At 37.9% G+C, this 27,084-nt stretch overlaps 1 protein-coding gene across 50 annotated transcripts in view; it reads left to right on the top strand.

Annotated features, from left to right (window-relative positions):
* DTNA (dystrobrevin alpha) overlaps nt 1–27,084 on the top strand; it is a 419,235-nt gene that overhangs the window by 168,840 nt on the left and 223,311 nt on the right. For 49 of the 50 annotated variants that reach the window (XM_070050330.2, XM_089305832.1, XM_070050313.2 and 46 more), the window contains exon 2: nt 23,595–23,724. The gene's annotated coding sequence lies outside the window, so the exon portion shown is untranslated. Of the gene's footprint in view, nt 1–14,648; nt 14,928–23,594; nt 23,725–27,084 lie in introns of all 50 variants that reach the window. The other variant, XM_089305823.1, reaches the window with a different exon arrangement.

Below are 27,084 nucleotides of genomic sequence, written 5' to 3'. Positions count from 1 at the left end.
TCTGATGGTTTTACTCCCCAGCTGGCCGCAATGGCTGGAGCTATGCCAATCTGAAGCCAGGATCTAGAAGCTTCTTCCAGGTCTCCCATGCAGGTGCAGGGGCCCAAGGACTTGGGCCATCTTCTACTGCTTTCCCAGGCCATAGCAGAGAGCTGCATCGGAAGTGGGGAGCAGCCAGGTCTCGAATCAGTGCCCATATGGGATGCCAGCACTGCAGGCGGCAGCTTTACCTGCTACGCCACAGCGCTGGCCTCAGCTCACAATCTTAAGACAGACATGAAGAAACACAAATACATATCTGATTATAATTTGTGTCTAAATAGTCTCCGTGGGCACTCGTACCGTGCTGCTCTGGCACTTAGAGTTTGAGGCCTAAGAAGTGCTCAGCAGTAATGGTTGAATGAATGCATGCCTCTGTACATGAATGGATAAATGAAATGTATGAGAAAAGAATAAGTGCTATGCAAAAGAGCAGTAGGGGAATCTACATTGGTTTGGAGATCAGGAAAGGTCTTTCAGAGGAAACAATACTGACACTGATCTTGAAGGATAGGAGTCAGCAAAGGGCAGAGTTGAGTGGTGTATAGGACATTTCCAGCAGGGGAACTGGCGTGTCCAAAGGATCTAACTTGTGAAGTGATTGGTATGTGTAAGGATCTGAAAGAAGGTCAGTGTTACAGAAACCCAATGGAGCTGAGTGGTAGTGGTGGGAATGAGACTGGAAAAGAAGAGAAGGCCTGTGCCATGCAAGGTATATGGTATGCTCAGCCTTTGCCCTTTCCTGCAGGTATAGTGGGAAGCCAATAAAAGGTTTAAAAAGAAACGGTGTGATATTCTATTTTCATTTTTAAAGATCACTCTGATTTTCGGTGAGGAATAGGCTGAAGTGGGGAGAGAACAGAAGTAGACGAATTTTAACTATTGCCAATCACCCAAATGACTAGACCAGTGTAGTGGCTAGAAGTAAGACAGAGTCAGAGAGTGGGATTTCAAATACATTTTGTACATAAAAAGAAGTTGGAGTAGGTGGGCTTAGCAGCAAAAAAAGTCCTTTAGTTATACAAGTGCACTATGTTATTATTATTTGAAATTGTTACAATGACTCTCCTGCCGCTAAAAATAGATCTTTCAAGACAGTGTTGCTTACTTCTTTTAGAAACTTTGTCTCACCTCTGAAGATTTGCTCGAAGAGCAACCAAACTGCAAACATTTAAATTTAGACTATATTCTTAGAATTTTTAAAAATCTGTCTATATCTTTCTGTCTCTCTCTCTCACTGTCCACTCTGCCTGTCAAAAAAATAAAAAAAAAAAATCTGTCTATATTAAGTTGTATTTCTGTTTCCCTTTGTCTTCAAGAAATGCATTAAGTAAATTTCATAATTATAGTGGAGAGTTGTATATGTGTGTGTGAGTGTGTGCACGCACAACTATTATTTTAGGTGCCCAAATATTTCACTTTTAAAAATATTTTTATTGAGGCTGGCTCTGGGGTGAAGCAGGAAAAGCCACCACCTGTGGTATGAGCATCACTTATGGGCATCAGTTCAATTCTTGGCTGATCCACTCCCAATCCAGCTCCCTGCTGATGGCCTGTGAAAGAAACAGAGGGTGGTCCAAGTGCTTGGGCCTCTGCACCATCGTGGGAGACCTGGAAGAAGCTCCTATCTCCTGGCTTTGGAGCAGCCTAGCGTGGGCCATCACAGCCATCTGGGGAATGAACCAGTGGCTTTCTCTCTCTCTCTCTCTTACTCTGCCTTTTAAATAAAATTTTTAAATCTTTAAATACATAATTTATTTATTAAAAGGTAAAAGAACAGCTCTAATATCTTGCTAATGAGGACCTGTTGGTTAAGTTTTAATTTTTCCATTTAATTTTAGAAAATAATCCAAACATCATAACAATGTTAAACTTCATCCTTGAAGCCTTTGTTCTACTCTTCTGGGCTTAGTTTTAATGGCTCAGGTCTTTATTTGAATTTCTTTGGAGATAAGAACGCTCTGTACAGAGCACTAGAAATGTGATGCTCCTGAATTGCATTCTGCACTCCTCCCTCTCCTCATTCATTCTTGGCTTACAAATTTGTCTGTATTTATCATCTAGAAAATGAACATGATAGTGATTTCCCAGAGGTATTGGGAGGTCAATTGCAGTGTTTATCAGTCAGCTTATAAGATGATATGGGAAAAGGAATGTCATGATCTTGGGAATTGCTATGTCTGCAAAATGCTTGTACACATAAGGAAAAATGCTATGAAGGCCTGGCAGATTTCCTGCGGGAATGTTATGCCCATATTCAGTGAAATACTTCCGGTAGGTTCCCTCCCTCATTCTAAAGATAGAACCACATTTCTGGAACTCTCTGGCAATGACAGTTACATGTATAAATGTTGCTCCAGTTTTAAATAATTTCAATGATTTGTACCCAAAATGCATTTTTCTGAACTACAAGATAGTGAATAAAATATTTTGATGGCCTACTACTCTCTGGAGAGAAAATAATCGAAAAACCGTGATTAAAAAAAAAAACTTTTTTGGTTATTTCTGCCAAACTCATTGCTATTTATAATCTTATTTTTTTTCTATTCATATCTTTTAGGACATCACTGTCTTTCTCTTGATGTGTACCTCAGATTAACTTTTACATGTGTTCTTTTTCACAAAATCTTTAAATTCTTTTTTTCCTCTTTTCTTTCTAATCAGTCACCTTGCCTTACTTCAACACTACATTAGATGTGGTCGAAAGCACAGGAGACTGAGGAGCTCTGTAAATTCACTTAGTTGTTCGGATTTTAGTTTGTCTGTGGAAGTAGGATAAGAATATAAAAATGGCAAAAGTTTGCTGTCGAAGTCCACGGTGTTGCTTATAGTTCTAGGCAGGATTTGGCATACATCACTTATTCTAAAACTGCAGTTTTTCACTTTAGCAAAAAAAGGAGTTCAGGACTCAGTGCCTTAGATAATCATTTACACAGAGGAACCTGGGCATCAGCCTCACCAGTCCCCAAGTCAACAAAGCAGATCTCTAACTCCAATGATTTCTGGCACCAAAGATGAAAATTCTTGCTTCTTGAAAGCTCAATATTTGAAGAGAAAAAGTTGACCTTCCAAGCACCTAGACTTACTGCCAAAACACTAGAATAAGATCTTTAAGAAGAAAGACCTTGAGAGAGGTGAACTCTTCATTCTGCTCCAAGGGTGAACCTCCAGTTATGGTCATCCGGAAATGGTGAAAAAAGCGTATGTGTGCATGTATGTGTATGTGTGTACAAGCATGTATGTGTGTGTACTTGTGTATGCATGTTATTTTAGCTGCTTATACACACCTGCTTTGCTCCTCCTTTCCCCTTGGGACAGTCTTTTTATAGCAATGATGGTAATTAGATGCCTTCCTTTTTAGACACTCTTAATCATCTTTTGGATTTGGATACAACATTTCTACCTCAAAATAGAACAGAAATTCTGTTTCTTAGCCTGTGGCACTATGGGTCACTCTCCCAGCACTTATTGAACATTTATTAAGCTTACAGATGGATAATACTAAACCCATAAGGCAAAACTGCTATAATTGGTATTTATGAATATCTGTTCTACTGTCACTAAAGAATGTATCATTAGTGCATTAAGTCAAATCCTTGGTCCTGTTAAAGCCATATTTTTTTCCTATTAGAGTAGTACAAGGATATGTGCTACCAAAGAATGTAGTTTTTCTTCTTACTTGATTAAGAATTTACCTGTAAATTCTGAAGTACATTAGTGATTTATTATAACTCTGTGACTCACATAAATGTTTAAAATTATTTTCTATTTTTAACCTACCTCTGCTAAAATTAGTAGTATGTACCTTTATGGACTTTAAATGTAGCAATTTGAAGCTACAATTAATTTCCCGTGTGAAATCTGTTGTCTTCTTTTCCAGACCATGCAAAGCTTTATAGATTTCATGGAGTAGCCCATCTTAAAGTTTTTCATTATACAGCTACCTCCCTATTCTCCTTAAATGCTTCATAAATATATTATGAGCAGTAACAACCAGAACAACAGAAGTGAAATTTAAGTTATAGACACAGTGGTTTTTATGAAGTAGTCAGAATTTATTTAGGTATAATTGCATTTTTTATTCCATTAACAGTATCTTCCTAATAAGATTATCACAAGGATTAAATGAGATAATGCTTGGGAAGTAATTAGCACAGTGCTGGCATGATAACCACTTAATAAATTATAACGATCCTTATTAGTTAATTTAATAATATTTTAATGGCCATACATCATGTGCCAGCAGCTTTTATTTTGTAGATCCTAGGCTTTCATCATCAATATTGTGGTATATACTTTAATCAAATCAACATTCCTAATCTCCAGTTCTGATGTTACTTGTTTCATTCTTGCAGCACATTTATTAAATGAGGGATGTTGGCACTGAGCTAATTACTGGAAATACAACTGACAGATAGGCATTCAAAGGGCCTACAATAAACAAGACTAATAACAGAAAAATAATTATAATAAAGTATAATGAGAGGTATAGAACCAATGGGAAAACATGAAAGAAAAAGGCAAGTGAGTATAGGGGATCAGGAAGGCTTCTTGGAAGAAGTGATATTAAAAGAAAAAAATGGCGGGTAGAAGTTAGCCAAGCAGAGATGCAGAAGGACAATAGTAGAAAAATGACCAGAAAGAATGGTTTTTGTGAACCGTGGAGGTGAGAGAAAATGCTGAGTTTTAAGGGAACAGGAAAGAGTTTCAGCATGAATGCAAAGAGAGTTAACAGAGAAGGCCAGAGGTGTGGACAGGCACCAGATACTGAGAGCCTTAAGATTCATGTTAAGGCACTTGGACTTTACCCTCCAATCTTCTCTGAACTCATCAATGGCTTCACTTCATCCACCAGTACCATCCAGCCTTCTTAGCTGAATTCTGTATATTTGGCCTTTTCCACCTTTCCTATTATTTCCCTACACACTCCTGCCTATTATTGTTGCACTACCCATAATTGCTTGTTTCTTTGACTTAAGTAGTCTCCCTCAAATTCTGCAACTCAAGCCAAGAAGTGTTTGCTGAGTAACTGGCATGTACTAGTCATTGAGAGCTGTTGTCCCTCTAATCTCTTTTCATTTACTCACCTTACAAATATTTATTTAGCACCGAAATACAAAAAGCCCATGCTATTTTTCCAGCACTAATTTAAATGACACCTGTGAGAACTCCCAAATGCCCCAATAGCATGATCTCTTCTAGCTATCCTCATCCTTAATGTCCTAAATGTACCTCTCCTCTGGCTCTTGCCATTGCATGAAGGCTGAGCATTTGCATGAATCTGAAACCTGTATGAGATCCCAGTGTTCTAGGGGACTGAGTCCAAATGTATCATTGTGTCTCAATAGTTCATAACTTTGCAGTAGTCTAAATACTGCAGTGTTCACAATAAACATTTAAATGGACATTTTCTGATACTGGGTGATAGTCCAGTGTTTTTTTGTTTTGTTTTGTTTTGTTTTTGTTTTTTGGTTTTTTTTTTTTTTGGTTTTTTTTTTTGGTATTGCCTAGTGGCCAAGCAGAGCAGTTAAACTGTTTGCTTCCAAGTGATTATATTTGATTCTAGTAAAATTTCTCTGAATAGTTATTCTTTCATATAAGATTCCAAGAGTAACATAAAACCTACCAAATTAATAATACATTTTTTAATTCTGTATTAGTCCATTTTCTGTTGCTATAAAAGAATGCCTGAGACCATGTAATTTATAAAGCAAAGAGATTTATTTTTGCTGATTGTACAGGAAGTCCTAGAGTATGATACTGGTGTATTCTTAGCTTCTAGAGGAATCTTGTACACCTTCAGCATATAGCTGAAAGCAGAAGTACAAGCAGGCATTTGTGGAAGAGAAAACTAGGCCAAATTCCTGCAATAGCTAAACCAGACCACACAACAACTAATCAATTTCTTTGAGAACTACTAAAGTCTTTTGAGAAAGACATTAATGCCTCTAAAAAACCCCACTTCTCAATACCACTGTATTGGCAACCGGATTTCAAAATGACTTTAAATGCAGACAAAACAAATGGAAACCATAGCACATATCTAAAGTGCCTGTAGTGGTGTCACCCCTGCTAACAGCTGTATACTATGCATTTGCTTATGCTTTCTATTCTTATAATCATGTAAAAAAAGTTTTTAAAAAGGAAAATACTTTAGATTTCTACCTGTTGATTGCTAAACATGAAAGTCTGCCTCTTCTTTAGCTTTTCATCTTTATAGTTCTCTGGCTGGATTTCTAAGCTAACCTTTTTAGTGTTTATATCTGCGTTTCATAGGCACACCGATCGTACTTCTGGCAGGTCCTGAGATTCATAGTGAATACTAGTGTTGAATCCTGTTTGTCTCCACAGTGAATCCTATAGTTGTAACCTGATTCTCTTCTGTGTATTAATTGTCTACTTGAATAGAAAGACAAAGAAAAAAGCACTGAACACTAGTGACTTTTTAGAAATACTACCCAGAAATCCATGCTGAAACACCAAGTAGCTTTGAACTGGAACCCACAGTATATGCCTTTAAATACATTTGTCCCACTTTTGCCTACTCATATCCAGCCATACTTGCTAATACTTTGAGCTTTACTTGAAACTACATAAAGGGTTTTAAGGACTTTTCCTTGTTGGCCATTACAGATAATCTGCTAAAGCCAACATTCAGAGTCCTCTGCTGTGAAGCCATGGGAGAGCAATGACTCCATAAACAGCTGTGGATTTATTTATAGGCTTACATGGTTCCCAATAATTCACCTGGTCACCTTACTCAATGTTTTCTTCTGAGTGTCCAACTGTCTTCCCCCTTGATCAGTGATATTCTCAACTAGCTGATGTGATAGAGCTGTTGTTATTTGACGGGGAGATTTTCACTTCATAATGACCCTTTGAAAATGCCTCGATGCCACCCATTTCTATATGGATACTGCCAGCACCTTACTACTTAATCCTAGAGAACTTGCCAGTGGCAGTTCTGTGCTAGTTTTAACACATTCATGATCTGAATCAAAACTCAAGATTATTTTAGGCAAGCCTGTTATTATCCTTATAGTAAAGATGAGTAAACACCTTTAAAAGAATTAAGTAGCAGATGTAAGTCCATGCTCTTGGTCACAGTGCTGTACTCCCACAGTTTGCCAGCACATGCTCAGAGCTCTTGTGGAGCCTTTAATACTCACTGGAACAAAGCTTAATTGTGAAACTTAATCGCTTGGGTACATTCTGAAAACAAACATCATATTCTGAACTCAAATGCAGATTTTTTTTTTTACTTCATTTAAGTTACACAAGTTTCATGTGTTTCGTATATACAAATTTAGGAACATAGTGACACTTCTCCTCCTACCCTCCCTCCCGCCCATACTCCAACCCTTCTTCCTCCTCCCTCTCATATTCCCTCTCAATTTTTACAAAGATCTGTTTGCAGTTTACTTAATGATCGTATAGTTAGCCCTACACTAAGTAAAAGAGTTCGACAATTAGTATGAAGAAAAAAAAAAAAAAAAACTGTTCCTCAACAGAAGAGACAGGGGCTGCAAATGATCATGGAATCTCAAAACGTCAGTTTCACTCCAATTAATTACATTTCGGGTACTCTATTAATTACCTCAGATCAGAGAAGACTTGATATCTGTCTTTTATGACTGACTTATTTCACTAAGTATAATGGTTTCCAGTTGCATCCATCTTGTTGCAAAAAACAGGATTTCTTTTTTTTTTTTTTTTCAGCTTGAGTAGTAAGTACTCCATAGTGTATATATACCATAATTACTTTATCCAGTCAGCAGTTGACATCTGGGTTGATTCCATATCTTAGCTATTATGAATTGTGCTACAGTGAACATGGAGAACAATTCTTTCATATGCTGATTTCTTTTGGTTTGGGTAAATTCCCAGAGGTGGGATGGCTGAATCATATGGTAGGTCTATATTCAGATTTCTGAGGTATCTCCAATGCTGTCTTTCACAGTGGCTAGACCAGTTTACATTCCCACCAACAGTGGATTAGGGTACCTTTTTCCCCACATCCATTCACCAGCATTTGTTGTTTGTTAATTTGTGTAAGAGATCCATTCTAACTGGAGTGAGGTGAAATCTCATTGTAATTCTGATTTGCATTTCCCTGATAGCTAGTGATTCTGAGCATTTTAAGTGTCTGTTGGCCATCTGCATTTCCTCTCTTGAAATAATGCCGGTTCAATTCCTTTGCCCATTTCTTAACTGGATTATTTGTTTTGTTGTTGTTGCTGAATTTCTTGAGCTCTTTATAGATTCTGGATGTTAACCCTTTATCCACTGCATAGTTTGCAAATACTTTATCCTAGTCTGTCAGTTGCCTCTTCACCTTGCTGAGTGTTTCTTTTGCAGTCCAGAAACTTCTCAGCTTGATGTAATCTGATTTGTCAGTTTTGGCTTTGATTGCTTATGCTTCTGGTGTCTTTTCCAAGAAGTCTCTGCCCATGCTAATGTATTGCAGAGTTTCCCCAATGCACTCTCATGATTTGATTGTATCAGGTCATAGATTTAGGTCTTTGATCCATTTTGAATGGATTTTTGTGTAAGGTATGGTCTAGTTCCATACTTCTGAATGCAGAGGTCCAGTTTTCCCAGCACCATTTGTTAAAGAGACTGTACTTGCTCCAGAGATTGATTTTAAAAAGCAATAATATTATTATATGATTCTTTTACTAATGTATATAATTTTTTCGCAACCACATAGCATGCAGGCCAGGCCATATAGGATATGTTGTTATTCAGCTAGGTAAAGTGGAAAATTTCAGTGTAGGCAAACAAGCAAGGACATGGTGAGGTTTAAGAGGTGACCTTCCCACACTATCCCCACCCACTCAAGACCTCCCTGGTCAGTTACTGGAAATTATCAGACCTCACTCATTCTTAAACAAGGGGAAATTAATATCAACATGACATCAAGCATAACTTAGATGGCTCCAGCCCAATAGGGTGAGTTCCTTTGCTCTGCCCTCACACCTCCATTCTCCTCTTTAAGATACTCAGAATTCTAGTGGTTTAACCATATCTTTTAAAGCAGCAGTCTTTATTTATTTATTTATTTGACAGGCAGAGTTAGACAGTGAGAGAGAGAGAGAGAGACAGAGAGAAATATCTTCCTTTTCCATTGATTAACCCCCCAAATGGCCGCTACGGCTGGTGTGCTGCAGCCAGCGCACTGCGCCAATCTGAAGCCAGTATCCAGGTGCTTCTTCCTGGTCTCCCATGAAGGTGCAGGGCCCAAGCATTTGGGCCATCCTCCACTGCCTTCCTGGGCCACAGCAGAGAGCTGGCCTGGAAGAAGAGCAACTGGGACAGAATCTGGCGCCCCAACTGGGACTAGTACCCGGGGTGCAGGCGCCTTGGGCGGAGGATTAGCCTAGTGAGCCGCGGCAGTCTTTAAAGGCACAGCTAAGCAACTAGTGTTCATCCTTATTAGTATTATTAAATAAGAAGGAAAAACTCTTAGATAAGCAGACTATTTCACATTATGCCCATTCAGCTGTCAATTTATTCATGTGTTTTCACTGTTTATCACAAAAATTATCTAAGTATTAATTTAATTTTTGAAAGCACTATTACTCAAGTTATATTTTCCATATGTATGTAGGTTTAGAAATAATAAATTATTTTGGGGAGCTTAGATTACCCAAATATTTTATACCAAACGTCTTATATTTCAGTATTTGAGTATAATATAACTCTTATTTTGTTGAAGTGTAAACTGGCTGCTGCTTCCTGGAAACTTATAACCTTGCCATGCAGACAGTGTCTTTTAGAAAAGAAGATCAGTAATCACATATACAATGAAATTAAGTCTTCATTTTACTTTATTCTCAAACATACCAAATTTCACATTCTATCCTTTTAAATGAGAAAAAATCAATATACACTTAACGTGCATGCATGTACATTTACATAGATATACATGCATACACATGGTGTTTAATTGCCATCTATTTCTCTTGCTTCAAATGAAGGAATCAAATTATGTGATTGTACTTTATGTTCTTGGAAGTCATTCTGTGATTTGCAGAATCCCATTATAGGATGTCTTATCCTGTTACCAAATTTCAGCATAGTTTATATGTCCCTTAAATGCTGTTATAAGTTCTTTTTATATCTCTAATTAAACATCTTAGTCATCATTTTATTTCCAATTTTAGTTTTGCCTAACACTTGACTGTAAGCACAGATTGTCAATCTTAGAAGAGGGGAGGTGAGCCATTCATAAGTGATTCATCTTGGTTATGTCAGTGTATACTGTGCACTTTGTTCTTATCTTTGTCCTGCTAGGAATTCCAGCAAAAGAAAAGAGGGGCTCTTCTGATCTTACATGTCTGAGAATTTTTGCCATTTTTCTTCTTTTAAGGGCATTGGGATGCTGAAACTAGTTGAGATGAGCTGCCAATCACCAGTGACCCTTTTCTTGCTGAACTTCCAGGTCAGGGAGCAATCCAAGTTGCATTTTACGCTCACATACAAGTCCTCCAAGCCTCATCAGGTTTCCCAAACTACATTTTACAGATGTCACAGGCTTCAGCGGTGTGGTTTTTCTGTTCGATTTCACTGAAAAGTTATTATTAACAACCCACAAAACATTACAATTACCAAGTTCTTTAATAAACAGAAAATACTAATGGTCAGATGTCAAAAGATTTTTTAAAAAAATACTATAATACAAGTACAAGTTTACTGGCAGGAAGTCAATAGTGTACTCCACATTATTATTCCATATTTTCATAGTGTTATTCAACATAAATTTAACCCCAGACACCACTGGAATCAGTTAATATAAAGTTATATTCTGCAAGCACTTTAAGGTTGTCTTAGTCTGTTTAAACCAAAGTTTTTTCTTGCTTTTTGTTTATTTTCCAAATGTAGGCACATTTTTTGTCACTCAGAGACACTTGTCAATAATCTAAATTTACAATCACAAAGAAAAAAAACTTGCCAAAAAGTGAAATCTGGGGCAGGTGTTTGGCCTAGCTGATATGCCAGTTGGGATACCCACATCCCATCAGTATCTGGGTTCAAGTTCTGGCTCCACTCCCAATTCTAACTTTCTCCTAATTGCAGACCCTGGGAGGAAGCAGGTGATGGCTCAGGTAGGATCCATGTGGATCCATGTGGGAGACCTGGATTGAGTTACCAGCTCCTAACATTTGGCTAGGAAACCAGCAAATGGGAGCTCTCTGTATCTGTGTTTCTGTTTCTCTGTTTCTCTCTAGTTCTCAAGTACTTTTTAAAAAGTGAAATGCAATGCAATCTGTCAGTTTTCTTTCCTTGTCCAAACTAAAAGAATTAAAACACAGTTGCCCTAATGAGTTTTTGTCTATTTTAATACCTCATCTATATATTCATATTGTTAATGTATGTTTTAATGAGAGAAAAATATGTGAAAATAATTAAAATATTATCTTATTAGCTTTTCTTTAAATTATTTTCATGGCTTTAAAAGAATATATTAAATTTCACATATGTTACTCTCCATTTAGAGAAGGAAGAAAACTAAACAGTTATTTTAAGGAAAAATGATGAACTATTCTCCAAAAAGAGACTTGTCTAAATTTCTGAATTTAGAAGCCAAAATTTAGTTATTCATTTGGGATGATATGGAGACATTGCATGTCTCTAAATGGGAAATAAATTTGAAAAATGTCACTCTTTTCTTCCAGCTAGTTCAGGCGACAGGAACGCTATTTTTTTTTTTTTTTGCTAGAAATTCCTTTGGAAAATTATTCAGAAAGGTCCCACAGTCATTAATGAAATCTCTGCTCAAACAGAACTGTTTGTTTTCCAGTTGTGCTCATTAAAGTCATTAGCTGAAGTTAAAATGGATTAGAGAAACGTTAGGGTAAGAGGTGGGGGACTTTGAAGGCCCAAACTGGCATCTGTTCTGCTCCAGATCTATAAAACTTCCAAGTAGATGTTAGCTGACAACCATATAATAGAAGCTGAGTGATACAAGGAGTTCAAGGACTGAAACTAAAAGGGATAGAGCATACTGCAAGGTGCAGGAGAGGCTGCCGGGAACCTTTCAACACTAGTCAGACCAGGGAGATAATTTAGTAATGGTGACAAACCATACTCAAGGCTCAAAAAACACACGTCAAGCAAATCAAGATATTTTGACTTTTCATGAGTTGGTTTAAAAAACCAAACCAATGTTAATATTTTGCTTTAATCAAATGTTCAGTAAGTAAGAGATTTAGCCCAACGCAAATATGTTATGATATAGTCTTGACTACTACAGCCAAATCATTCGACAAATCCAAGTCTAGCACAGAACTGGAAACTTCAGTGAGCCACCCCAGTTCTTCTCTAGAGTCCATTTTGCTTTTCTAGAAGAGGGCCGGGTGGCGGGGTGGTGGTGTGCATTTCTCTCTACCTTTGACAGTGTCATTTCCTTCTTAGTAACGTGGCCAGGATTGAATGAACCAGAACAAATGTCCATTCACCCCTGGGCCTAGAGCCAAGGCCTACTGGCAATTAGGGTGGGATGTCTTCCAGGGCTGTGGCCTCTGTTGTCCCGTTTTTTGGCTTAGAGAACTGGGGTCTCTGAATCAGCATATTAAGTGATTTCTCAAGCCTACGTTTTCTAAGTGCCCTCTGTCGTGGCCTCCTTTCTTATCTTTTTCCCAATTTCATAAACTTGTGTATGTGTCTTACTGGAAGGAGATGATATCAAGTATCTTCTAAAGGAGCATCATCCAACAGAAGTAGAACTTGAGCCACATTAACTTATCTTACATTTTCTAGTATCCACATTTTTTAAAAGTACAGATGAAATTAATTTAAATAATTAGCACATTATGTTCAAAAACACTATCATTTCAACATGTAATCAACATTAAATGTCATTTATGAGCTATCTTTTTTTGTACCAAATCTGTCTTTTTAAGATCTAGTTATTTATTTGAAGGGAAGAGTGATGGAGGGAGAGAGGGAAGGAGGGAGGGAGGGAGGGAGGGAGGGAGAGAGAGAGAGAGAGAGAGAGAAGGCAGCACTTCCATACACTGAGTCATTTCCCAAATGATTGCAGCTGCCATCATTGGTCCAGGCAGAAGCCAGGAGCCTAGAGCACCATCTGGTCTCCCACCTGCATGTCAGGGGCCCAAGCACTTGAGCCATCTTCCACTCATTTCCCAGGCTCAGTAGCAGGAGCTGACTTGGAAGTGGAGCATCTCAGATCTGAACTAGCATTCTGGTATAGGATGCCAACATTGCAGGCGGCAGTTTAGCTTGCTGTTCCATATTGCCAGCCCCTGTGCTGCATCTTTGGAAGTCAGTGTATATTTTACACCAGCAGCACATCTCTGTTTGGACTAGCCACATTTCAACTGCTCAGTAGCCACACGTGTCCTATGAATATTAGAATGGATAGTCTAGGTCTGCAGCATACCCCTTTCTTTGCATCACAATATCCCCTCAAAATGCCCTAATAACTGATATTTTAGCTCTCAGTGAGAATATGTTTCTCTTTACAGGAGGAAAAAATCCATAGATAGATAGATAGATAGATATAGATATAGATATAGATATATAGATATATTTTAAGATCAGTTCTAACACAAGCACATAAACATACACATACACACAGAGGAATTAGTATCTCAACTTTCATGACCTACCCACATTTCCTTTAAAACAAACCTGAAAGTCAAATATTTTCTCTTTCCCAGGCTTTCTGAAGAAGCATGTGTGCAAATTATCTTGCGCGTTAGCTGGTTACCGTATTTAGTGTTGTGAGAGCTGCTGACTCACTGCCCATGAATGGCCCTGCTGCGGTGGTGATTGTTTGACAGAATGCCAATGATGGCTGCCTACAGCTTCTGAAAAGCTGACCTTGTAACAACATCCACATTCTTTTGGTTACTTTTGCTGACATACTCTCAACTCAAAAACTGTTTTCAAAACAAAACTATAATGAAGTATTGAACTTGTAAAAGCAATTGTATCTCAGTTCATTAAATTATCTGAGTGTGACAAGGGGAGAGGCACTAAAGAAAGAAATGAATATCCAGAGAGAACCATCCTTGAAAGTTGGCATTGGAGCTACAGGCACACACATGGGGACAGTGCTGAGACAGCACTGGCATCCAGATGAAGCAAAACTGTCATGAGATCTACTAGCTTTCTCAGGATCCTTTGTTAGCTCTGTGTTACTGAGCCATTTGAAATTCAATTTATTTTTTCTAAATTAAAAACGTCATCCCATTCCACACCCTAAAAATACTTGCCACAAGTCTGGCTTCTAAACAAAGGGTGTAACATGTTCTCCATTATTCAATGATTACTAAGATACTACTAAATACTTAAAACATTAATCAAATTGATGGTGACTACTAGATGCTCTTCTAGCTTATGGATAAGTTGATCATTGGTACTAGATTCATTCATGTATGTAAAACTCAGTATCTATTTTTCAGCCAACCAACCGCATGCACTGTTGGCCCTGCCTTCCACTAGAGTACAACTTTCAGATTCCTGTCTCTTCCTGGTGGTCATATCTAGATCTCTTATGTCTTCTACGTCCTTATTCCAACTGATTTTCCTACTCATCTCACTGTTTCCTTTTACCCTAAAACCTTTTTTTTATTTGACAGGCAGAGTTTGACAGTGAGAGAGAGAGACAGAGAGAAAGGTCTTCCTTCCATTGGTTCACCCCTCAAGTGGCCGCTACGGCCAGCGCGCTGTGCCGATCCGAAGCCAGGAGCCAGGTGCCTCCTTCTGGTTTCCCAAGTGGGTGCAGAGGCCCAAGCACCTGGGCCATCTTCCACTGCCTTCCTGGGCCACAGCAAAGAGCTGGACTTGAAGAGGAGCAACCGGGACTAGAACTTGGCACCCATATGGGATGCCGGCACCACAATCGGAGGATTAACCAAGTGAGCCATGGCACCAGCCCCTACCCTAGAACCTAATGTGCACTAACAGTAAAATTGCCTTGTGGTTCACATTTCGCACGTAATAGCCGGAGTCAGTTTTTGCTGGTCTTAGTGAGATGAATGACAAATTTCATGTAGAAGAAGGTTTTTAGCAAACAGAATAAGCTAGTTGTTTTAGCATGTTCTAACCACAAGAGGGAGGCAGAAGCTCCCCTCTATTACCTGTTCCCCACCCTACCCCAAAGGAGGAGTGGTGATGGAAATGAGTACAGGGCAAACTTTAAAGATCCATGAGACCAAGGAGGGAAACAAAATTAAATCTTTGGAAAAATCCAAAATGTAGCAGCTTGTAAACCCTGCCAATTTGTTTTATTTGGCTTACCTACTTTGAGGCAAAATTTATAAATTTGAAGATATCATTAAAAATCTGGATATCTACCCTGAAATTGAAAAATAAGAATATGCAGCCTTGCTGGATCTGTGTCTCTCTGTAGCACAGTCACAGGGTACTTGACTCTTATCTTCATTTCTATTCCATTGCTACAATTTATTATTTTTCCAACCAGGAGACCAAATTGTTATGAATTAGATATTGAGAGTTTAATACACATGTTTTTAATATTCAGGGTAAGAAAGTGGAAGTGAGCATAAAGTACTTTTGAGATACACAAGGTATAGTAATTGTCTCCAGGTACAAGTGTTAACAGTGCAAGCTGAACTACCCAGTTCTTTCATTGAACAACATGTTTACTTGAAAGAACAACTGGCAGAGAAACTATGATGATTCAGACATGGGTATTTGGCACATATTTCCTTGAAAATGAATAAAACAGGTTTGTTACTTTAGAAAAAACACAATTGACAAATTTCTGACAGTGATAAATTTCAAACTTTCAAGTAGAAATTAGAATTTGGGGAGTCAGTAGTGTGGCACAGCGAGTTAAGCTGGTGTCTGCAGTGCCAGCATCCCATAAGGGTGCCAGTTCAAGTCCTGGCTGCTCCACTTTTGATCCAGCTCCCTGCTAATGTTCCTGGGAAAGCAGCAGAGCATAGACCAAGTGCTTGGACCCCTGTACCTGATGAAGCTCTTGGCCCCTGGCTTCAGCCATTTGGAGAGTAAACCAGTGGATGGAAGACTGACTCTCTCTCTCTCTCTCTCTCTCTCTTTTTCCATCCCTCTGTAATTTTGACTTTCAAATAAATAAAACTTTTAAAAAAAGAAATTAGAATGTTGGACAACTTGCATCTGCCACTATGAAAGTGACTACTTCCCAATACTAAAATACTTTCTTGATTTGACTCATGGTGATATTAACAAAAATAATTTTTTGTTATTTAAAATAAAATGTGTGAACATTTTGAAGATCTGAAGTACTTGGTAAACCAATATTTTCCAAGTGATCAATTCATGATGACATAAAATCACTTACGAACAAAAGAAGAGTTGTGAGACAGATAATGGATGATAACAAAACAAAACATAAGGTTCATTGATGTGGTTTCAGATTCCACACTACAGCTCACTTTTAAGGAGCAAACATTCGTATCTCAGGGACATATCAAAGAAAGCGATTCCTAATAATCTGAAAGTCTATGCTATTTCCACATGCAAATTTGTGTAACCCTGGGATTTCTTCATATTCTTTAACCAACAATGTATTGGAATAGGTTAATGCAGAAGAATATAAGAAAATCCAGTTACTGTCTATATCTTAGCCTGGAGTTAAGGAGATTTCGAAAAATGTAAAACTACGCCATCCTTCTCACTTAAGTTTTTTTTGGAAGATACTGCTATGTAATAATGCATTGTAAATATAATAGGCTTGTTGCAATGCAGATGAATTTATTAATAAAATGTTTTAAGTTTCTAAGTTTTAATTTCTAATAAGGTAAACATTGACAGATAAACAAAAACTCACTTTGGTCTTCGTAACAAAAAGTTTGAGACCTTCTGATATAGGAGATAGTGTTACTTTTTTTTAAAGCCCAAGGTAGCATGGCAATTTACTGATACTAAGCTAAATAATATCATTTATCTTAATTATTTTAAAAGCCACTTATCATTTCTGAGTCAGATGAAAATAATTCAAGCTCTTGGTAGCCTTGTGGTAGCTAAGACACAGGGCATCTGCAAAGGGAGAAATGCAAGGCCAGAGCAGAATCCCAGAATTAGGAGCTTTCATCTCTTTATGATTTCTAGAATAAGGATTTGTCTAATAAAACACCCATCCATACAATGTACATAAATACAAAGGAATAAGAAATACATTGCAAAGAACAACAATAAAATGCCAAGATTGGTTTCTTTACCAAAGTGTTTGTAGTTGAAATTATGTGCAAAAAAACCTGCTGCATTTGCACAAATGTATTTTATGAAAGTAAGCTTTATGATTAGGTGTTAGTGCATATTAGAGAAGATTAGTATCTCAAACAATATAGAATTCCATGTGTTTCATACAAATTTAATTCAGTATATTTGTTGGTAGAATGGTACTCAGCATACAAACATCTCCCCTCCCCATTCCTCCCTCATGTTTACTTTAAAAAAAAAAAAGAATTTATTTATTCATTTGAGAGGTAGAGTTGCAGACCCAGAGAGGGAGAGACAGAGAGAGGTCTTCTGTCCACTGGTTCACTCCCTAGATGGCTACAACATCCAGAGGTAGGCCAATCTGAAGCCAGGAGCCAGGAGCGTCTTCCGGGTCTTCCACAAGCACTTGGGCCATCTTCCACTCTTTCCCAGGCCATAAGCTCCCATCAGAAGAGGAGCAGCCCACTGGCACTGCAGATGGAGCCCTAGCCCACTACACCACAGCTCCAGCCACTCTTGTTTACTTTTGTAACTGATAACATGCCTCTTAATTCGAGTTTTTTCTTCACCCAGTTTCATGAGTTTCCTTTGCCTTTCTTTATTGTTGTAATTGTTCTTATATTTCCATCATAGTGAATATTAGATACAGTTATATCAAGCCACACTGTATCATAAATGTCTTAAAAGTGTACTATGGACTTCTAGCAAATGAATCATTCAAAATATGAGCAAGATATTGATGGTCACATTGTTACCAGGGAGATTTAAGTCAACTATGATATTGCTGTTTGTGGCTTCTTTAAAATGTTTTTAAAAGTTAAATTGGACTAATCTTTGATACATTTGTATTTAACCATCAAAATTCAATTTTATTCTCTTTTTTGACCAATGTGGCAGATGTTCTGAAATACAGAAGTCAAAAGGTTGAGCTTATATAAACAAGTTTTTTCCTGGCCATCAAAAAAATATGTTGATCTTGCTGCTTTACTATACAGAGAATGTAAAAGTTTTTTAAAAATTAAAGATTGATTTATTTATTTGAAAGCAGAGATAGAGAGGGAGAGGGAGAGGGGGACCATCCATCCACTGATTCACTCCCAAATACCTGCAACCTCCAGAGCTAGGCCAGGCCAAAACCAAGAACCCATATCTCCATCTGGGTCTCCCACATGGGTGGCAAGAAACCAGACACTTGTGCCATCATCAACTGCCTCCTAGGCTCATTAGCAAGAAGTTGATGGGAAGAGCAGAGCAGCAGGGACCTGAGGTACTCCACAGCAGGATGCAGGCATTCCAAGTGGCAATGAGATGCCACAACACCTGCCCCATTTAAAATTTAATGAGGTCGTCACTAGCGGTGTCATTTGCCTATACTCAATTTTAGTTGCATGTTGCCCTAAAGGACATGTTCCCATAAAGACATTTTCATCTAAGAAAACTAAAGAATTACGTCAGTAAGTTTATACTGCAAATTTGTGTAGGTACCAGGTGAGAAAATACACAGTTTTATATTCTCCAATTACTCCACTGTCAATCATTTACTCAAAAAGCATTTAGTAAGGATTACTATTCATCATTAAATATGACATGCTGGGTGTAATGAAGAAATAAACAAGATAGCCTCTGCCCTCAAATGATTTGGGATAAATAGAGGGATAAAAAATTATGGTAATTTTACATGGTAGCAGATGCTATAATGAAGGAATTCAAAGGATGCCATGGCAACACAAAGGGCTAGAATACAGAGGGGGTCTAAGAGTGGACCTGAGATAGACAGGAGGAAGCTTCAAAGGGGATACTGGGGTTATTTTTACACCTTCAGAGGTCTGTGATAAAATTAGAATAGTGGTGGAACTGAGAGGGACATGAACACCCAGGACAGGTTTTCTCAACACCACTACTATTGATGTGTGGGAATGGGTCATTATTTGGCTGAGGATAGGAGGTCATTATATGAATCATAGGATGTTCAGCAGTATTCTGATGCCAATTACATCTACCAGTGTCTCCAGACATTGCCAAATGTCCCTGAAGCGTATGGTAAAATGTACTCTTAGTTGAGAATTACGACCAATACTCTTATTTGAGTAATGAGAAATTTGAACCCAAGTTAAGAATATATTACTTAGACAGCTAGTTAGTGATAGAGACAGAAATAAAACTATCTTCTGATCCCAATTCAGCATCCTTTCCATTACACCACAAGGTGCTTCTGGAATCTTTTAGCTCTCAGTTTTCCTTCCTATTCTATTCTATTCCAGTCTAGTCTCTTCATTATTTCAGAGGCTATGTCTGCTCTGTGTTTGATGGAAGAAGACTAACAAGAACCCGAAGCTCAGTATTAGCACAGGATGTAATCTCAGCATGTAGTTTGGAAACATGACATTGTAGAGCCACTTGTTAAAAACCAGCACCTATTTAAGTTCTTTAGTAATTAGCTGAACAAGTTAGTATTGCGTCTCAAATGACCATAATGATCTAACACCTTTAGAGGCCCCTTCAACTTATGCCAACCGACAGTGTTGAACAGTAGAGATGACCAAGATTCATGTGCTTATGAATGTGGTGTACCTCTCCATCTTTTCAATTCTCTGGAGTTATCTTTGAAAATCTGTAGTCATCATCATTTCTAACTGGTACTCACAACAGTGAACCTGCCCTCTATGACCACACTGGTCTGAAGTTGAAGACATCTTGCTATCTGAAATCTAGTTGACTAGACTAGACTCATGGCCTTACAATCTCCCAGGCGTAACTGAGAGAAAGAAAGCCTCATAAGAAGTCCCAGAGAACAAAGGCTTCACTCCTGTTTTTAGTATTTATGCCAGCCATTCCTATATAACAATGAAAATAAATAAAATGCCTGCTAAAGTTCCTTGCATTTTCAAAATGATTGAAAGGCCTATGAACTCTTCAAATTGTGATAGAATATTTTCAGTGTGGTTCAGGTTCACAGGGGGTAAGATAAAGGAGATTAGAACAAATAATTAGAGCTTGATTTTTAAAATAAAAGGAAGACTATATACTAATATATCTCTATAATTTAATTTTTATTCACCATCCCATGCTTTTTTCTATGAAAAAAAACTCATTTACAAGCCTAAATATGAACTACAAACCTTTTTGATTAAAAGAAATTAAGTTTCTTCTTAGATTTAAATTTGGTGCCAACCAAAATTCAATATTCATCTGTCAACTTGCTAGTACAATAAATACAACTGCAGACCTACTATGAACTAACCTACCATCATTCTAAGAATTAGGGGTAGAATAGTAGACAAAACTCTAGGATTGCCGCAAGGAAGAGATGCCAGGCGTGGTAGAGATGAATCTGCCTCCAGATTAAACACCTGCTTTTGATCACAGTCTGTGAGATACAGGCTGCTCGAGAGGCTACTTCTTGATAGAAGAGAAATAGTAAAAAACTAAAGCACTCTTGTGCTCAGGATATCATCTAAGATGCAACTTTTTTGGAGTTATAGATCACAAGCAAGGTATCAACATGGGCTGTCCCTGGAGTGCTTTAACACAGTATCTAAACCTGGGCACTATTTACTCTCCCTTCCAGTCTGTTGCATTCTGGGGTGAGCCAGGGACCTAGGCAGGAAAAAAAAAAAAAAAAAAAAAAACAGCAACAACAACAACAAAAACACCTAGGCAAACACCTTTACCAAAATTTCCATCCAGATAGAGAGGCAACAACCTAAGCAACATCCTAAGAGGTCCGTAGGCCAATACCAAGGGATTCCTTGAGTGATTTTATTGCCAGACAGAGCTGGATATAAATTTTCTATGTGTGCTCTCTTTATATATATAGCCTTATATAAAAGTACATAAGTTTTCATTTATTTCCTCATGTGTGGCTTAGAAAGCTGTCATGAGGGGTGATACATATTTTTAATATATAATTTGTTATTAGATGCATGGTCTAATCTACCTACTCCAATTTGTGGAGGGAGGGAAGAAGGGAAGTATCATTATATTCTCAGAATTGTACCTATGAACTACGTAAAATCTGTTATCTTTGTATTAATATCACATTAACATGAGAATTGCTGAGAATTATGTTGTAGTAATTATGAATTTTTTGTGACCCTGAGAATCTAATGTATTAATTAATTCCTTTAACTTTTAAAAAATAATTAAAAAGCAAACTTGGAAGACATGACCACAGAGATATTAGCCAGACTGATTTTGTCATTGAAAGATAATTCTCCGTTCTTTTGTTATTTCTGTTTTCTGTTTTATATTCAATGTGTAACTTAAGAAAAAACACAAAAAAGGAAAAACAGCATGTACTTGAAGAAAACAAACAAAAAAAGAGTGTATGAAAACTCCACTGCTGTAATTATACATTTAGTCCAAAAAATGGTAAATACAGATATGTACCTAGGATCTAAGAACAGGAAACGACTGGAGGGCCCTAATGTGTCACAGCTAGGGTGAATGATATCTGGAAAAATTACCTCCTGTTAAATAAATCTCATGTAATAATGAACAAACCTGAAAACTTGAATTCAAGGAATGTAACCATTATTATTACAAAACTGTATCTATGTCCCTAATGTCATGAAATGCCTGAAGCCAGTCGTTAAAGCTAAAACAATTATTGTTATGATTTTAGATAACATGGATTTAAAAAAAAAAAAAGCGGTTGGAGAGGCAAGCACAGGGTTGAAGCTGGGGGCTCAGGGCAGCCATCACCATTGGGGGTGCGAAGCGAAGCTCCTTCTGTCCCTTTGCTTTTGACCCTCACTGCCCTTGGATGTCATCTCCTCTTTGGATCCCTCCTCCCTATTCTTTTCATTCACTTTTTTTTTTTTTTTTTTTTTTTTTGACAGGCAGAGTGGACAGTGAGAGAGAGAGACAGAGAGAAAGGTCTTCCTTTGCTGTTGGTTCACCCTCCAATGGCCACCGGGCCGGCGCGCTGCGGCCGGTGCACCACACTGATCTGATGGCAGGAGCCAGGAGCCAGGTGCTTTTCCTGGTCTCCCATGGGGTGCAGGGCCCAAGCACCTGGGCCATCCTCCACTGCACTCCCTGGCCACAGCAGAGAGCTGGCCTGGAAGAGGGGCAACCGGGACAGAATCCGGCACCCCAACCAGGACTAAAACCCTGTGTGCCGGTGCCACAAGGTGGAGGATTAGCCTAGTGAGCCGCGGCACTGGCCCTTTTCATTCATCTTAATGTGATTTCCTGAGCTTCAAACTGCAGCTGTTTTAAGCCACCTGGTACTCAGGATAGTAACATCCAGCCTGAGTGTTGACCAAGTGAAGAAAGGGGTGGCAGGGCGGAGGAGAAGGGTGCTGAGGGAGACTAGCTATGGGTGATGGTGGGTGCAGTACTAGGTCGCTCCCAGGCAGATGGGCAGCGAATGTTAATCATCCAGGACAGCAGTCTTAGAGCATCTTTCTACCAGTTACCTGAATATTTTTTAGGAGGCAAAAGCTTATATAAACATTCAACTTGGTTAAGAAACATTAACAGTAAATTTTGTGGCCTATCTTCTATGTATATGTAACAAAGTGAATCTTGTGGATTATTAAGTAGTGTTCCTTTTCTGAATTCTCCTGTAGCAGGGCATCTGCTTACCACTGCTCAAACCCAACCCATTGGAGGACATGTTGGTCTGAGGACTGAATGAAATAGTAATTTCTTTGGCTTTCATAGAAGTTATGGCGATACAACATTCCAAAATTGACCTATTTGCAAAACATAGATGATTCTGTGTTTTCCCATTTCGGAGTTCTGAATCAACTAAAATCAAAAAGCCCAGGTTCAGGCCACTCTCTGTTACTATCCAGCTGTTTCATCTTGGACAGTTGCTTCATCCTGCCGGGCTTCACTATCCTCATCTATAAAGTGAATTCTAGCATAAATGTCTCCTATTATAAATATTTCATACATTGAATGAAAACCAGGGTTCTGAGTTATGTATTACAAATCATTCATAGCGCTTGAGAGGGACTGGGCATTTAACTCAACAGTTAAGATGCCACTGCATCCCAATTGGAGTGCCTGGGTTTGGATCACAGTTTGGCCTCCATTTTCAGCTTCCTGCATACGTGTACCCTGGGAGGCTACAGATGATGGCTAAAGTATTCAGGTTGACTTGAGAGACTTGGATTGGGTTCTAGGCTCCTGACTGTGGTCTTGCCCAGCCACTGCGGGTGCGCGCGTGTGCTCTCTCTTTCTCTCTCTTTTTTATTATTTCTTAAAAGGGTGTATTAAGGGGATTTGTATTTTTAATAACATTCTAAATCTTCCAACTCTGACTTCCTGTTAAAATATGTAATTCCTTAATAAATATGTAAGAATAGGTTGCTTAGTTAAATAAAAATATTTTCTATTTGCAGATAAATAGGATTTACCAGTTCCTGGATGAAGTACTTTGGAGGTCTTTTAATGACATAATCAACTGCTGTTTTAAAGAAAAGAAAATAGATGGTTTTGGAAAGTTCATGCTGTTTCTTCTTTCAATTTTAGGTAAGTTTGTTTAAAACAAACAATTCAAGATTTACATCAAACTTCTTTCCTTTACAATGCTGCTTTCCTTTGCATGAATGCATTGTCAATGTCTTTTCGTTTTTCACTTCTAGTAAGGTACCAGAAAATGCAAGAGAAAGCTGCTCTACCATTTTGTATATTTTTTACTATCAGAAGCCATCTGTCTGAACTATGATATATATAACAAAGAGAAAGTCCTGACATCTCTTTCTGGTTTCTATTAAGTAGCTGTCATAATGCTTTGTTCTATTCCAAAGGTTATCTAAGTTTTTAATATAAAAAACATCTAATAGCAAGATAACAAGCCAGGAAGAGTTAATACCATGCCTTGTGGCATAAACTAAAGAAAAATTTGGCAATCTTGGTGGTGGTTTAACCATTAACCAGTCTGTGTGTAAGCACAACATTTTAGATTATGGCCACTGATTTTATATTGCTTAAATTAAAAGTAGGACATGGTTAAGCTCAGATGCACTGAGTTTTTAAACTGCTACATATTGTTAGGCACATATAGATTAAGCTTTGTTTTGCCTTCTCATAAAATGAATAAATAAATATATAAATATCTTATTTATAAAATGAATAAATAAATATCTTACATCACTCATCATCATGCTATAATTACACTTCCATGCTACAATAGATAAGAGCCTGCAAATTGGTGCCTTAATATTAGCCTGAAATGTCTATTATCATTTTTAGCAGAGCAAAGAGGAATAGAGAAATTGATTGGGAGTCATATTGAGCAAATTGTATGGCTTTCTACTTCATCCTAAATCCTATGTTAAAACTAGGTTTAACTATGTATTTTGAACAAGTAGACAAGAAGATACCTAGGTTTGCAATTCTGAATAAAGCAGTGCAACCAGCAAAACATTGACCACTGTCTAAATGAAATACAAAAGGATGTTTCCTTCGCATTTTTGATCAGAATGAAGGTGAATAATTCTTTCCTAATCTTAAGAGTATATAAATTTTATTTATTGGGATTCATTGTAGCACTAAAAATGGCAATTTCATTTATTTTCAAGAGATTTGTTGATTGTAGTTCCCAGGAGCTAAACTTAGTGTCCTTCAAAAATATCAATAAATCAATTGCCTAGTGTAGCAGTTACTCTAGAAGAGAAAATGAAAATGAAAAACTCCACTTTCCAATTGTGCCCATATGTGCATGTTTTTCCCTGTAGGTCCATTGTTGCTGTGTTCCTGCTCTGTTTGTTCCATTATGACCAACACCCAAGGGCTGTTTTCCAGTCCCTGCTTTCCCGCCCCTACCACTGTTTTCTCTATGACTTCCTTTCCCAGTGACCTTGATCTCTGAAACCACTTCTTCTCATTGACCCTTGAGAATTATGAGTGCTGTTGTCTTTGGCTCCATGCTGCTACTCACCTTCAGGTTGATTCACTATTCCAAAGTTAGCTTTTCAAGTTTTCCATTATCTGTGTAAACATTTCCCTGGATTACATTCCATCCATTTTAGATATTTAAAAGTATTTTCTCTTTTCTTGGTTGGATCTGACCTAATTCCTCAATGCCTCGTTAATTTCTTCCAAAATTATTGGAGGAAAGCTGAACACATATTACTTGCTTCTCCACAGAAAATCAAATGACTCCTGGGAAATATAACATTGCATGGATTTTTTTTCATTTACAAAATGCTTTTTATTAAGAAGTTGAGATATAATAATTTATATATAATAGGCATAGGGACTTGTACATCTCAATGAATTTTCAAAAAGTGTATGCTACCAGCAGATCAAGAATTACAATATTACTAGTGTCTCCACAAGTCCTAACCTTACAAACTTCAGTTGCTCCTCCTAAGAGGAAATTCCAGCTTATATCACCATTGAATAATTTTGCCGATTTTGGAACTTCATCGTATAGAACCATACGATGTGCCTTGTAGAAATAAATAATTCTTTTTTAATTAATAAACTATTTTAGAGCAATATAAGGCTCTGAAATAGCAAAATTAAGTGGAAGGTACAGAGATTTCCCATACTCTGCTCCCATACACACGTGACCTCTCCTACAAATGACACCCCTCCTCTCATCATAGTAGTAGATTTGTTACCATCAATGATGCTACACTGACACATCATTTATCAAACAAAGTCCATAGTTTACACTAGAGTTTACTTTTAGTGTTGTACCATCTAAGTATGGACAAACACATAATGACATGCGTCCTCCATTGTAGTATCATACAGAATTGTTTCACCATTAAAAGCCTCTGTTTTCTACCAATTCATCTTCTGTCCCCTGTAACCTCTGGCCATCATGGACCTTTTTACCATGTCCATAGTTTTGCCTTCTCCAGAATGCCATATATTTAGAATCAGTGTTTAGCCTATTCAGGCTGGCTTCTTTCCTCTAGCAATATGTGTTTAAGTTTCTTCCGTGCCTTTTCATGGCTTAGTGGCTCATTTCAGTATTGAGTAATATTCCATTGCTGGGATGTACTACAATTTATCTATTCACTCCCTGAAGGGCATTCTTGTGGCTTCCAAGTTTTTCCAATTGCATCTATTAAAACATCTCTGTGCTGGGTTTTGTGTGAACGTAAATTTTCAGTTTGTTTGGGTTAATGCCGAGGAACCTGACCACTGGATCATATGGTAAAAATATATTAGTTTTATGAGAAACTGCCAAAAGGTCTTCACAATGGCTGTGAACGTGGCTGCATTTCTACCAGCAATGAATAAATGTCTTGTCACTCCACCTCCTCCCCAGCGTTGGTGGTGTCAGTGTTTGGGCTCTGGTCGGTCTAGTAGATGAATCATTTTTGTTTTCATTTATAATTCCCCAGTGACAAAGGATGTTGGACATCTTTTCATATGTTTACTTGCTATCCCTACATCTTGTTTGATGAGGTGTCTATTCAAGTGTTGGCCCACTTTTTAACTGGGCTCTTTGCTTTCTTACTGTTGAGTTCTTTGTATATTTTGCAGAACAGTCCTTCATCAGGTGGGTCTTTTGCAATTTCTCTAATTATGGATTCTCTTCTCATTCTCCTGAAAGTTAGGTTTTTTTTCCTACATTTAAACATTTTAATGTAATTTTTAATTAAAGATTTCTTTGAAATGCAGAGTTACAGGTTGGGGAGTGGGGAGAGAAAAGATCTTCCATTCACTGGTTCACTCCCCAAATGGCCTCAATGGCCAGAGCTGGGCCAATCTGAAACCAGGATCCAGGAGCTTCTTCCGGGTCTCCCACATGGGTCCAGGGGCCCAAACACTTGGGTCATCTTCCCTGCTTTCCCAGGCACATTAGAAGGGAACTGTATCAGAAGTGGAACAGCTGGGACTGGACCCAGCACCCATATGGGATGCCAA

This window comes from Oryctolagus cuniculus, chromosome 10 (genome assembly GCF_051225735.1).
Source record: "Oryctolagus cuniculus isolate XC-2025 breed Fujian yellow rabbit chromosome 10, ASM5122573v1, whole genome shotgun sequence".
In the NCBI taxonomy this organism is placed as follows: domain Eukaryota; kingdom Metazoa; phylum Chordata; class Mammalia; order Lagomorpha; family Leporidae; genus Oryctolagus; species Oryctolagus cuniculus.
Note: the sequence above shows the minus strand (reverse complement) of the source record. Positions and strands in the feature narration are given on the sequence as shown.